Source organism: Capsicum annuum, chromosome 8 (assembly GCF_002878395.1).
Source record: "Capsicum annuum cultivar UCD-10X-F1 chromosome 8, UCD10Xv1.1, whole genome shotgun sequence".
Classification (NCBI taxonomy): Eukaryota; Viridiplantae; Streptophyta; class Magnoliopsida; order Solanales; family Solanaceae; genus Capsicum; species Capsicum annuum.
Window position 1 is genome coordinate 78,957,805 of NC_061118.1, and position 13,070 is coordinate 78,970,874.

Consider the following 13,070-nt stretch of genomic DNA (forward strand, 5'->3'; position numbering starts at 1 on the left):
AAATGCCTCAAACAATGAGTTTTGAATATTAACTACATGGCATGTCCTCAAAGTTTTAGTATGATCCTATTGTTACTACTATCGAGTCCTGTGGGTTTGAATACCTAAAACATAGCTATTTACATACTATTAGTATCCTCAGAGTGATTTTAGTTAAGCCATGAACATAGTTAATTTCTCATTTATTATTATCATAATGAGCACTATAATAACTCGTAATCAGTTAAACTTTGATCAGTTCAGTATTCTGAGTCAATTTAGTTAGGAGTAGGATTTAGCACTGGGCGAATACAGGGATGACATATTCCTTGTCAGTCAGGCAGAGTCATTAGTAGCAGTCCCTGTATTCCAGAACTACGTATCCAGTATAGGACATGAGTCACCCATTAGTTTAGGCTTGACTTTCTCTTAGGGGTCACCCATCAGTTTAGGCTTGACACCCTAGTCCTTCGGGGCATCAGTATAGTGGATCCGCATAGCCATTGTTAGTACTCATAGCACGATACTAACACACTTCCAACTGGGGTCATAGGTTTGACTCCAATCAGCTCAGACTGGGGCATGTCGGTTAGATGATACCTCCGACAATTTTAGTCCAGTATCTAGTTCAATATTTAGTCAAAGGTTTGCTTGACCATAGCATAAAAATATCATTTTTCCAGTTATCAGTATTTTAGTTTGCAAACTATTTAAGATTCATATTTTTATGCTTGGTCATGCATTCTCAATTTTTACAGTTCTTTTGCATTCATACTCTATACCTTATGCTATATATTTAGTAAGTTATTACTAATGCACATAAAAGCATGCATATTGGCCTAACCTCATTTAGCATACCAGTACATTCAAAGTACTGATCACATATATTTTTTTATACTATAATATCTTATATCATAGGTTTGAATAATTAATTTTCTGACTGTACTTCGATAGCTCAGCTTATCAGTACAAGCACTAGTGGTGAGTCCTCATACTTCGAGGATGAGTTTATCTTGGTTCAGTTATTATAGGAGTTCTTTTATTAGACAGTTGAAGTTAGTTAGGGATTTGTCCCATCAGCTCAACAGTTAGTTAGTTTTAGAGGTTTTCAGACCCTTTCAGATAGTCAATCAGTAATCAGTGTTTTATTAGTCTATTTTAGTATGTTTTAGACTTTCATACATATGAATCAGTAATGTTTTCAATATTTCAACCTTTGGAATCATTCAGTTATTTCCATATATGTGTATCTTATTACCATATTATCCAGTGTTCACAGCAGGTACTAATTCATGAGTTAGCTTGTGATCTTTTAGGACCATAAGCATCGTGTTTTATCCAGGGTGTATTTATGGGGAATTACATGTAACATACCAATAACCACATCTGGAGAACTTTCTTGATTTTGTTGGGACTGGAGTGCATACAGTCTATTCGGGCGCTGACCACTGGTTGTGCTAGCAGAGGTACCTTACTGAGTTGGACAACCGAATGGAACTAAGGGATATCTGGATTGACCCTGATAACCACTCTTTCGCAATCTCTGACTCTGTGTCCTAGCTTGCCACAGACAAAGCACATATCACTGCCAGCTCTACACAAACCCTTATGATTTTTACCATATTTCTGGCAAAGAAGGTTAGTGTGACCATTCTTTACACTGCAATGGGACTTAGAGCCTGGCACTCTATCCCTATTATAATTTCTAAAATTTGTCATCAGATCACTATCTAAAGATGGAGCTGGGTCTAAAGATTTCTAAAGGAATTAAGGGCGGTTAGCACCCTCCGACCACGGCTAAGCAATGTTAAAACTACCTGTCCTAGCCCTCTTATTCTCTCTTTCTTTATCTTTAACCCTATCCACCTTAATATATTAAGCATATACCATAATTATATAAAAGTCCATCTCTTTAATCAACATTGCAGTCCTACACTCCTTGACCACACTATCAGCTACACTAGAGTCAAACTCACTCATTCTAGACCTGTTATCAGCCACTATCAAATAAGAATACCTATCCAACAAGGTAAACTTAATAGAATACTCCCTCATACTCATGCTACCCCTATTTCAAATTTATGAACTCCTGTACCATAGCTTCCCTCTACTCTAAAGGGAAGAACCTATCTAAAATGGTTGTGGCGAACTCGTCCCACTGTACAGGCCCTGCATATGCACCTCTATCACTCTTTTACTACTTATACGAAGTGTAAGCTATATCCTCTAACTGGTAAGCATCCAACTTTGCACTCTCACTAGAGTCGGTTACCTTCTAAACCATATCAAGAAATTTGGACGTATTCTCATCAGACTTAGATCCTGTAAACAAGGGAGGATTCATTTGGGTGAAGTCTTAAATCCTAGATGTGGCGGTATTATCCACTAGATTGGCTGGGGTAGTAGCCTATTGATTATTATGAGAGGAAACCGAGTGAGGAAAAGTAGTAAATGTAGCTCTAAACTCGGCATGAGAAACATGCTCATTCATGGGATCTTCCTGAACAGCTAAAGGTATAGGCAGATTCCTATTTCATTTGTCGTTGTTCTTTTTGGGTTGCATTTTTTGTAAATAAAAGAAAGAATGAGTTAGAAAGAGAGTTTAAGTAGAGATCATGCCCTTTCAAATGACGTGACCACTAAAAGAAGAGAAATTTTCCTAAAATATCTTGTAGCCTCTTGTCCATAAATGTAGCGTGCTTCACGCACATGCACAAAAATCTATTCAACACTTCTTTCAGACTCCCTAGGATACTTTAAAACTTTTGGCTCTGATACCAAGTTTTTTCATGACCCGAGACTACCCCCTAGGCGTGACAACGTTAGTTACGGTCCCAATAGACTATAAGTTAAACCATGAACTGGTACCTGCTGTGAGCACTAATTAATATGGTAATAAAATATATATACGAGGAAATAACAAAATATTGCCAACGGTTTTAAGTGCTAAGATTAATACATTGGAATTTCTTAAGTCCAAAATATAAACGAACAAGTAAAAATCTGACTAAAAAGATTAACAAACCAACTGACTGTTTGAAAGCATCTAAAACTAATTAAAAAGAGTTGATAGGACATGCCCCAACTAACTCCAATTGAAAAACTGAAAGAAACTATTGAAATACCAAAGTAAAATAAAATGATCCACCATCTCCTCAATAGATGAGGACACATTATGACTATTACTGCTGATAAGGCTGAACTTTCTACGTGTAGTCAGGAGCCTGAGCGCTCGAACCTACGATATTAAACATCATAGCACAAGAAAAGAGTGCGATCAGTACTTTGAGTGTACTGTTATGAGAGATGACGTTAGGCTAATATGTATGTGTTCATGTGCATGAATAATAACTGACTGACTGAATAGCTTATGGTAACTGAATATGAATATACGAGAATTGTGAAATCTGGGGATGCATGACCAAGCATATAATATGATTCTAAAATAATTAATAAACTAAAATACTAAAATATTGATAACTGAATAACTGATAATTGTATGCTATTGTTAAACAAACCTGAAACTGAATTCTATACTGAATACTAGACTGAGATTGTGGGAGGTATCATCAACCGACATATCCTGATCTGAGCTAATTGGGGTTTAACCTGTGACCCCCGTTGGAAGAGTGTTAGTACCATGCCATGAGTACTAACAATGGCTTGCGGATCCACTAAAGTAAAGTCCCGAAGTACCCTCTACTAGTAGGTTCCTTGGTGAGATATGTCTCAACCATCAACTGGCTCACTGGCTACATAGTTCTGTAATACAGGGATTATTACTAAGAGTCACACCCTCTACTGGTAGGTGATCCCCCATCCCTAGGTTCGTTCAGTGCTAAATCCTACTCCCAACTGAACTAACTCAGATTTCTGAACTAATCTAAGTTTAACTGATTATGATAACTGACTGAAAAAATAATGCTCATACATATCTGAAATCATTCTGAAAGATACTGAGACTAAGTAAACATCTAATAATTGGGTATTCATAATCCTCAACCCTTAACAGAAGTATCGATAATGACATAGCCTTACAAAACATAATATAGATCATTGTTCAAAATTCATCTCGTAAGCATTTCATCAAACATACAAGGGTCATGAGTTAAATAATGGAAAAAGTTAAAATACGTGATAATAGCATAATTGCAATATTAAAATCATGGGTTAAGGATTTAACATGGGAATAATCATCTTTCAAACAAGTTAGGGATAGTTGCAATGAAATCACATAGTAAACATGATTCGAACTCAAAGTTCATATGAGTTTCATGGATATAATTCATAATCACATGTAAAAACCATAATTTAAACTTAAAAATAGATTCTTGGACTCTATGGGTGAAAAAGGCCCATGGATGAACATCAACCATACCTTAAAGCTTTAATCTTGGAAAAGAATTAACTTGTCTTGAACGTTCCAGGATTGGGAAGCATAAATTCTTGGTTTTCTTGAAGGGAACATGCTTGAACTTAATGAACTTGGGGAAGGGTTAGGGTTTAATTTAGAGAAAAATTGAGGATTCAAGCAGATAATGCCTTAACTGAAGGTTCTGTGTTTTTACGAATTCGGGCGATGGGAAAAGACAAGACTGCCCCTTTGGGATTTAAATTCATAACTAAAATGCTGAATTAAGCATCACTATGATACAATGAATCCCTCATCTCTATACCCACCATGACATGATGTAATTGTGGTGAGGTGTTGGAAACAAAATCAAAACGTGTCTCAATCCTCGTCCAAAAAATTCAAAACTTCCTAGTGACATGCTCCTTACACACCTAAATATAAATTAACTCAAAAACTTATGTCTCGAGGTCAAGAAGTTCACTTTAAAAATTATCCAAGTTAAGAGGCCAAAAATAAAACTGTGTCTGCATCACTTAGCTAATTTTCAGGTTCTAAGCCTCTTATGCATGCACTATAAGCTAAAACTAATATGGGGTATTACAATCTCAGTGAGTCTAATTTATTCTATTTGCCTGAGGACATGAAAATATTTTAAGTTGAGGATGTTGACGAGCCGTGGATATATGACACTTAAGATACTTAAAATTATGAATATTTGCAAATACAAGGGTATGTTTCTATGGATATGATGGATTTTTGACTGTTTGCAGGTTAAACAGGCTTGGAAGAGGGAATTACCAAAAATTAAACTTAAAGTGGCTCAGAAAATCAAAGTCACAAGGCTACTTTACCAAGCACCAAAGAAGTGTGTCTTAGAAGTCAATCAGACATAAGCTTTCTAAGATCATGCAAAGATGTCAAGATCGAACAAAGTGCTCATAGAAAGGAGACCAAAATCATTCATTCATACATATATCAAATACAATAGAGCTCAGATGAGATCAAACCACAACTCTGGAATAATTGTACAACCAAACTGTGCTATTGTAGGAAGAACTCCAGATTTATAAGTTTTACAAGTCTTGGTGAAAGACCAATCAAATGACTTTATTATACAATTGTGAGTAGAAGTTACGAAGTTTTACTGAGAATCATACCAGCCAAAACTTGAAGACAAGAATGCAAGAGCCAAACCACAAGAATCAAAGGATGATTGTTGGTTCCAACCACGATCATACCTTGCTATTGTCCAAGGCAACCGACACTATTTTTCTATTTTATTCAGGATAGGTTTTATTTTATCTATAAATAATCATATAGGTTTTATTGTATGATTTTACACTCTTTTATATTTTTACAACTCTATATTATGGGATTCTAAGGCATATTCTTGGAATATTACAAACATCATTTTTTGGGTTTTAATCCAAGTTGAGATTTTGGATTTCTTTTTATTATTGTAAGTTCATAATTATGATTTTGTCTACGAATTCTTCTTGTGAACATGTAATTATTAGTAGCTAAACATCACAACTAAGGTTGTATGAACCATGATGAATTAATGACATAGGTTAAGTGCAAAACAATTCTGGACTACTTGTATGTACTGCTATTATTTTTGGCATAAGTGTTTTCAAATAGTTTGAAATGTTATGAACAAGCTCATATTCTAGACTTACTCGAGAGATAGGTAAACATTAGAAAAAGGAAATAACAACAAATATTTGAAGCAATCAGCCTTCATCTAATAACTCGATCCATAATAGGGAGAGTTTTGAGAAAACAATAAGGGTTAAAAGTACAACACTCGGAGACTAAGAAGAGGAGTGAAATTCTTCTAACCAAGTTTGAGAGAGATTTAGATGAACTAACCTAGTTAGATTTTACATGCAATACACCAAAAAAGTATGTTAGCACAAGCAACTTGAGTAGTTATAACATCATGGGAATCACAATCCCTGTACTTCTCTCGTATTTATCACAAATCCAAACATAAAACCTTCTTTTTTTTTTCACTGAATCCCCCCTCTTTTACTTCATTGACAATTACTTAGACAAACAGTTGATAAAATTTTATCCTATTCCATATGGGATCGACCCCAACCAGGTTGGTTTCTATATTTTATTCAACAATTGTTTAATACTTTTTTGAAGGTGTAATTTCAATAGCATCAAACCTTACCAATGGGCATAAAGTACTGTCAAAAGTTTAGCAACCACTGGCATCATTTTGTGCATATGTCATTTTCTTCTTCTCCATCTAGACAAAATTGGCTACACATCAACGTCTTTGGCCAAGGACACTTTCACCATCACGGGATGAAGATAAGTAGTTGTTGACACCTAATTTTAGCTAGGCATTTTTAAATTCAAAACTTTTAGGCATTTTATTGGCTAAATAACATAAAATATTATTTTAACATATTTTGTTCATAATTATCTTTATTTATGAAAATATTATGATTTTTATCAAGTTATTACCATTTTATGTTTTGATTATAATTGATTTTTGTCATTGTTATTCTGTGTATAAACAAATGTTTTTTTCAATTTTCTTTAACCATGATGTTGTCAAATTTAAATCATATTTTTACATTACATTAGATACATTTTCTTAATTTTTTAGCATTACCTATTGATCTGTGAGACTTCTAGAAGCTTTAACGTATTGCAAATAGGAGGAAAAATAAAGGGTCAAGCTAGAAATAGACTCCCTTAGTTTGAGAAACATAATCAAGATGTGTGGAATGTCCCTCCCACTAGAGAAACCCAATCCCATTACTCTAAAAAAATATAGAACCCAATTGAACACCAACGAACCAAACTTTGGTCTGAGAACCACACAATGTACGATCATCATCACTAACTAGGATGTATCTAATAAAATACTTGTAATCCCTAATGTTAGATCCTGAAGAATTAAAGTAGTCAAAACTTCTTCTGGAGGCCAGGCTAGCCCTAAATTCTCTAGTTGGCATTGAAGATATTCGACATTAATCTCTAAATCCCTAGTCTAACTCTGAGTTGTAACTCTAGTAATAATATGGAAGTATCATCCACATCTATCGATAACCTCTCACCATCCATCTGGGAAGGAATGAAATCAATAAAAGTACTTAGAGTTTCATAGAAGTAGGATGCACGATAAGGAATCAAGGATAGAATTTACTAAGAATTCCCCATAGCCTCCCAAAGATAGGATACAAATATCTCCACACTGATCTATAGGACTCTACTGGGCACTTTGATCTTGTGCCATCACACCGACAAACCTAACTCTGATACAAATTTGACATGATACATTTATCAGGTCATGATGACACCTATTATAACCCATAAGAAGGTAAGCCAACTTGTAATTCAAAATAACTAGTAACATACTGCTAATAGAAATGAAATAATGGAAGAGAATTTAAATAAGGAAAAATGGTTCGATGGACCCTTGTACTATATCGGTTTTGTAAGTTGGACACTTCTACTTACATGTTTGTCATCTGAACCCCTGCACTTACTAAAAAGCAATATTTTAACCACTTTGACCGTTGACTTTGCCTATGTGGCATTAGAATGCTGACTAGGATAAGGAGAGTGATTACACTCGCCTGAGGTGCGAGTGGGAGTCAATTTTATATTAAAATAATTTTAAAAAATTAAAAATAATATTAAAATTAAAAAGTAAAAAGACTCTTTTTTTTCTCAATCTTTTTTAATTTAAAATATTTTTAAGATTTAAAAATAATAAAAAGCCCCCGCCCCAAGTACCCTCCCCGTCCAGCTGAACCAATAGTTTCTTTTGTTTAACTTTGTTAAGAGCAAATGTAAGACTACACAAACGAGCTAATTCTTGTTCATAATCTTCCAACTGTATTACCTTCACATTTTTCTCTTTTTGATTCTGAATATCCCCACATAAAGCTACTTTCTTTGATTTCATTCACAACTAAAACACTTCTTGATTTTTGATTCAACCTCTGAATTATTCAAAATGGGTTTTAGGAAATCATTGTTTTTCATCATGGTCTTCCAAATCTTGAATTTATATGGTTCTAAAAACCCATTTTTGAAGCTCAAAAGGGCAAATTTTTGGGAGAATTCTTTCAAATTAGGGTTTGAGAATCAAAGGGAAAATTGGGTTTTGGGGGAAAATCTATGAGGTTGAAGAATTTTTGTTGTGTGTGAAGGAATTTTTTCCACTTTTTATTGATCAAATTTTGTTCTAATGGGAAATATTTGGCTTTTTTGAAAAGTTATATAAATAGTGAATAATGGAATTACCCAGCCACCACCCCACCCCACCCCTCACCCCCATCCAGCCCCTCCCCTCTCTCCCTCCTCCGTCCAGCCACCCCCACCCCACCCCATCCCTCCATCTAGCTATGGCTATCATAACCATCACTATTAGTATCCCTACCACCATAGCCTCAAGGATCTCTCTTCGTCTTCTTTTTCTTCATCATCATATATCTCTTGTCTTTGTTGTGGTTGATATTGTTATTGTTGTTATTGTTGTCCATTGTCAAAATAAAATTGTTGTTCCCTGAAGTGGGTCTTTGCTGGTTGATGTTGTTGTTCATTGTCAAAAAAAAAATTATACATCCCTGAAGAGGGTCTTTGCTGTGAATAATATTGTTGTTGTTCATTGTTTAAAGAAAATAAAATATTGTTGTTCCAGAACAGGGTCTTTGCTGGTTGATATTGTTGTTGTTTTTTATTGTCAAAAAAAAAATTATATATCCCTGAAGAGGGTCTGTGGTTGATATTGTTGTTGTTCATTGTTACAAAAAAATTGTTGTTGTTTTACTTTTTAAATTTTTTTATTCACTTTTTTAATTTACATTTTTTTATTTTGTTTAGAATTAATTTTGTAACTTTTACAAATTGTTAAAGATATTTAAATAAAATTGAAAATTCATTATGTTTGGGTGTGTGAATTTATAGTTAAAACTTTAAATTTATTGGAGAGAAATTTTAATTATTTAGAATAAATTTGATGTTTAATTAAATTTATTATGTTTGTGTATTAGAATTTATAATTAAAAATTTAAATTTATAGTTGAAAATTTAACTTAATTTAAATTAAAAATTTATTGTGTTTGTGTATTAGAATTTCTACAATTATAAAAAGAATTTATGTAATTAAATTTATTTTGATATTTAATTTTTTATGTAGCATTTTAGAAATAACACAAAATTTAATGCAATACTTAAAAATGACGTGGCGGCTTATGTGGTAACTGACGTGGCAGACCTGGAAGCGGAAATGGAAACTAACGCGGCGAGAGTGTGTTACACTCACTAAAAAAGTATTTAAAATATTGATTTTTAGAAGGTTCAGGAGTCCAGATGACAAACATGTAAGTAGAAGTGTCCAAGTTACAAAATCGACATAGTACAGGGGTCCATCGAACCATTTTGCCTTTAAATAGAGACTCTAATATAAAGATGAAATACCAAAACTTGGTGGGCCAGTATCAAAGATTCTAATACTACAAGAAAATAAGAAAAATTCAAAATAAATATAAGTACAAGCTATCCTTAAATTACAAAGTAGAGATTAGTTTAATTAAAGAGAGAGCTGGAATACTCCCAATGTTAAGAGATCACCCCAAATATCAAATCTACATCGGCTCCACATGAAGCATATCTTAGCAGCAAAAAATTGCACTATGATTTGTAAGCTGCAGAAGTGTAATATGAGTACCATACATGTAGTACTTAGTAGGCATCGACCGACTAAGATCCAAAGATAATATAGACATAAATAACATGTAAAAAGGGAATATAAACCATAAGAAAATATCTAAGGAACTATACATAATAATGTTAATGTAGCAATAAGGATAAATTATCATATTCTTTCAACATTCACAAACTAAAGGTCAATACAATATATCACAAGCCAGTACACAAATAAAGAGTGAAAGAAAGAGATATAGTAGTTACACAAGGCCAAGTGATACGTATACAATATAAATAAATGAGGAAAGAGGGGGATATATGGCTATCCATATATATATATATATATATATATATGTATTATATATATATCCATACACATGTAGGACTAAACTCAAAGGTAATAATCTAAGGGAACCAACCTAACATCTTAAGTATCATAGCCAAGTAAAGGAGCCAATATTAGCATACAAAAGGACTTTAACCAAAGTGAATAATCATAAAGTAACTAGCAGTATGAATTTTTAACATAAAACGTTTAAAGGATCAGAAACATACCAACAATATCATAAACCAGTCAATAATCAACTTCCCACAAACTAGTTATAACCAATAATAAATTAGCCCATTAGTTTGAACAAAAAATAACTTGATTGATCCTCGATAAGCCCAGAAGGCTTAGATAGCCCTCAACAAACAACAATCATAACTTATTTATATACAACCCCCATAAGGTTGATAGATATAAGTACCAAAAAACTATATTAGTGATAAGCAATGCATATAAATAAATAAATGCAACATAAATTAATAATATTATATCCAACCTGAGTGTCATAATGTACCAAGTGTATATACCTCCACCAGCTCAATAACTCACGAAGTAAGGACCCACAATGACCATCCTTCACCGGCAATATGGATCACAGATGAAGGGGCACATAAAGGACTCAAGATAACTGTATACACAACCAAATCCCAAACCAGGACTTTTAATAACAATCAAAATCAATTTACTCCATCTAGAACCATATATATATATATATATAATAAGTGCATTAACTAAAACTGATATCAAAAAATTATAAATTAATAAATCCATTGTCTGAGATCAAGTGTGGGACTTAATCAGCATAATACAACAGAAAAGGTCAAAATTTTCTTCAATCAAAGTAAATAAAAGTGGTGAGAGCGTGGAATAATAAAGGACTGGAATCATCCTCAACCTAATTTTTAAAATATCTTATCTAGTTCCAAATGCTCATAAATCATTAAATAAGGTGGTGTGATTTCCATTGTAAAAGAATCCATTTTTATTGTAAAAAGTTGGAATAATTCATTTTTAAAAATAGTAGAAAAATCAAGGTTTTATTGGAATCATGCCACTAAGTAGCATATATGTACCTAAAAGTATACATGTCATTACCAGTATCCAAAAATACAGCCATAAGTGTTGAAGTATCTATAAACTCGAATCACGTCCTTTAAGGATAGAATACTCAACTAGAGTATAACTAGTGTTGTGGCCTTGGGTCCAACAATACATAACTAGCCATATAATAGAGACATAATTTGAGAAACTATGGTCCAAATAGCTAAATCAGTGGGTATGTCTTATTCTAAAGGATCTTTAACATTACGCTATGGTTAACTATAGCAATAACAAGAATCCTATGCTAAGGTTCGGGTCACATTTTTTGTAAAATTCAATAAATATGCTAATTCATGATAACCCTACCTAAAATTCAATATATACATTACACAATCTCATAGAGAAAGTAGACCAAATCCTACCTTTAATGACCCTCCAGGACATTTTTTGAATTTTTGCTCTTTTTTACCATCTAGATATTTCCTATAGCTGCCCCAAGTCATTTATGACTTTTTAAAGCTGACAGTTCAGTTACTGGGTAGTTCGTTTGGTTTTTAAAGTCTATTCTCTCTTTTGAAGTCTTTGCTTATTGAAATTAGCTACCAGGCTAAAAATTTATTCAAATGACCTCGTATGCCAATTTTGATAGTTCTAACGTCTATATAAATTTTAGGTTAGGTGGACCCATGGTCTAATTTCTAAGGGTCCCAACCTCATTTTGGGATATTGTCCAAGAGTTAAGAAAAATGGCACATGGGTATGGGACCCACCTTTTATTGAAACGACCTTAGATAGAAATTTTGACTGTACCATTAAGTTTGTCATGTCAAATTTTGTAAGGTATAATAGTCTATTTCCATATACAAGGTTCAAAATGAATGTTGAGGGGATAGTAGAGACTTGGAAAAAATCTAAGTCTCGACTGTTGCTGGTGCACCGCTTAAGTGCCCTTTTAGGCTTCTTGAGCGAATGGGTCGCTAAAGCAGCCAACCTATCACTTAAGAGACTATGCCGGGCCATTGGAGATTTGCTTAAGTGGTTGTTGCTAAAGTGGCAAAGGACAACATAAGTGGTACCTGTGTAGACGCAAAGTGTCACTAGAGTGATACTAGGTCACTTAAGTGACACTAGGTCACTTAAGTGATGACCGCTTAAGCTATCTAATTTCCGCTTAAGTGGTACTCGAATCCATAGGAAGGGTATAAAAATCTTACTTGTCCTGATTTTCTCCATGTTTCTTTCATATTTATGTGTGCGTAAGCCTAAAATGTTTAGGAATTTAGGAGAATCATTAGTGGGTGATTTGGGAGTATTCATAGGCTCGATTTACACACTTTTTCTTTAAATTTATTGTAAGATTCCATAATTTCTTGATTTAATTCTTCATTTTTCTAAAATCTCTTAAATATTGGTGGATTTATTGTTCCACCATTAGAGATCAAAATTCATCCTCTTTTAGGTAAAAAATTCCTTGAGTATTGAGGGACATATTGTTGGTTTTGAAAGTTCCATTCTACAAATAGGCACCACCTGAGGTTTTTATATAAATTTGAACCTGAATGATAATAGTCTAATATGAATATAATTGTTCTTATTTTTATGAGTAAATTTTGGTGTTGATAGTGTGGCATCTGTTAGAAGCTACTCGAAAAGGAAAATCAATGATCTACTAGATGTTTCAACCTTTTC